The sequence below is a fragment of the Camellia sinensis genome, chromosome 7 (assembly GCF_055761805.1).
Source record: "Camellia sinensis isolate YWXY chromosome 7, ASM5576180v1, whole genome shotgun sequence".
NCBI lineage: Eukaryota > Viridiplantae > Streptophyta > Magnoliopsida > Ericales > Theaceae > Camellia > Camellia sinensis.
In genome coordinates this window covers 70,883,018-70,885,729 of record NC_138967.1, presented here as the reverse complement: position 1 = coordinate 70,885,729, position 2,712 = coordinate 70,883,018, and the positions used below count along the sequence as shown (strand labels likewise).

General features: G+C 32.4%; 1 long non-coding RNA gene across 1 annotated transcript; it reads right to left on the bottom strand.

Annotated features, from left to right (window-relative positions):
* Positions 1–521: 521 nt before the first annotated feature.
* On the bottom strand, positions 522–2,270 carry LOC145795155 (uncharacterized). Its single transcript, XR_014335484.1, has 2 exons — positions 1,964–2,270; positions 522–774 (listed from the first exon to the last, which is right to left on the bottom strand). It is a non-coding gene; the product is annotated as an uncharacterized LOC145795155 (long non-coding RNA).
* Between the last annotated feature and the right edge of the window lie 442 nt (positions 2,271–2,712).

Below are 2,712 nucleotides of genomic sequence, written 5' to 3'. Positions count from 1 at the left end.
CTAATCTGAACTCGATCGATGATCTGAACCGTCTACCTCATAAGCCTCACAGTAAAGGTAATTTATGCAAAAAAATCAGCTTCATTGTACAACTATAAATATGGGAACAAATCGCATTTTGTTTTATAAAATAGATAGTTTAAGTTTACAATCATGATTGCCATTCATTTTATAAAACAAAATGTAATTTGTTCTTACGTTTATAGATGTTCATGAAGCTGGTTTTTTGTATGAATGACTTTTATTTCAAGGCCTATGACATAGGTGACTCGGATTATTGATGCTGGTCATAATTGAGACCCACAAGAACGATACAGAGAGATGAAGGTATAGAGAGAGGCTAATTCCCAAAACAGTCCACTTATCTGCTATGTCACGCCCTGATAATTAAGACATAATACCATCAATAATTCTTTTCAAATTTCCTTTCCGTATACACAAAAAGTAATACCATTCAAAATACATTTGTTATAACAATATTACAACAATTGGAATATCTTCTTTCCCATTGAACTAGAATATTTTTAAGTAACAACATGTTTTCCTTTAATAAAATGAATCAAGCCATTACAATTCAAAGAATTAGAGAATTCAAAATAAATGACCTAATGGCATACAAATTTCAAGGCAAGTGTCCTGATTACACAAAAGGTGGACCTCAATCCCAAAACACGTTAGCCTCGGCGCTTCAACAAAACAACATCAAATAAGCCCTCATGCTCTGATTAAAATCTCCATCATCTTCTTATTTGGACGAAGACACACCATCAAGTCCTAAAAATTTGTTATAGTAGGAATGAGCAATTTTCCCAGTAGAACAAAATATATAAATGCTTGAAATGGACACATGATCATGCAATGCACCTGCCATTATAAAATCTTTACTTCCTCTTTTGACAAAATGATGTCCAATGCACCGTTGTCAAACCAAACTCTCAATATCAACAGTGGAGCGGTAAATAAGCTATGAAATCCCAAGTAAGAGTCAAAACCATACATATATAGATTTTATATATATTGAAATTATTCCTACATTTGCCGGCTCGCAATACGGCAGGGCAATAGGCACTTCAAACACAAATCCCTTCCACATTTGCCGGCTCGTAATATAGCGGGGCCAGTGGACATCCAAAAACATTTTCCACATTCATCCAACAATAAGCTCAAGGCAAGTCAATTGGACACCTAGACTCCTTGCACGAGTACTAATACAATACACAACTCTTTTCCAAAACCCGACTCTACTACCCGGACTCACGATTTACCCCCTTCCAACATTTCCACAATATCCAATAAATTGTCACAAATCGTAAAGTAAAATCATGATATGCAATATGATGCGTGAATTTACAAATATCTTGATTTACCTAAGGTTCCTTCATTTCACCAAGTCAACATTCAAAAAGGATTCCCAATTTCCGTCATCACAATATAAAATTTTAAACAACTCAAAATCATCAGTCATAGATCTTTCTACTAAACTCAATTCAATTCCATGATTCAAGACCCAGTCAAACAAAACTTCATTTTCAAAGTAAAAGTGAAAACCAAGGTTTGAATGAAATTTAGGGCTTTTCTCTCTCTTGCACTTTTAGAACAACTATCCATCATCAACAACCTTTATCTTTAATAGTTATCTAAAAATCTTTCAAAATTTTGGGCAACAACCCCTTTTTATGCTTCAACACCCTTTTAGTCCAACAAATTCATCACAAACATAAGTATAACTAGAAATTATCACATATACACTTCAAATCACAAATATACTAAGTTAAAAACACCTCTAACTCAAGAGTATGAGTAAAACAATGAAGACCCAAAGAGAACGTCGAGAAAATGTGATTCAATGGATTCTTAGTGAAAATGGATGAAATCAAGGGCTTGAGGCTGGGGTTTCTCAGACAAGGAGAGAGAGAGAGAGAGAGAGTGTGTGGGGCAAAAGTTGATTTTTAATTGACTGAACCTGAACAGACCACTTGAGCGGCCAATCCTGCGCTCGAGTAGTGTGAAAGCGAAGACTGCTCAAGCAGTAACTCCATCGCTCATGCGGAGAACTCATTCTCCCATAATCTCAGACCTGCAGAGGAAAAATACTGGTAGCCTTCATTCACTGCTCGACCAATAACTCTTTTCCAAAATTATTACATGCTAAGTTTTTTTTTTTTTTTTTGAAATGGGTTAAATTCAATTTACCCACTTGTGGTTTGAGGCAGAGTACTTTACCCTTTTATCGCTCCAATATAGCCAAAAAGTTCCCATGTGATTCTAGACTAAAGTGCTACCATTAGCTTTACCATCCAAACTAACGAAAGGTGTATTACACACACCATTTTTCAAAGTGAGTTTTGTCCTCTGAAAAATTAGAATAAAATTAATACAACAAAAAGATAATTTTATGCCCATTTTCTTCAAATCTAAAATTATGTTAATATGTTAATTAAAATAAAATAAAATAAAATAAATTATAATATAATTAAGAATTGATCTAAAATATAAGATAAACAATAATTAAGAATTAATCTAAATTGTAATTAGATTAACATATTAGAAATTATAATAAACAATTAAGAATTTAGGATTAAGTGTGATCTAAAATATAATAGAATAAAATTAGAATAAAAATATAACAAATAATTAAGAATTTATAATTAATTGTGATTTAATTGAATTAATACTAAACATTATAAATTGTGTATGAGAGATGAGATAGAA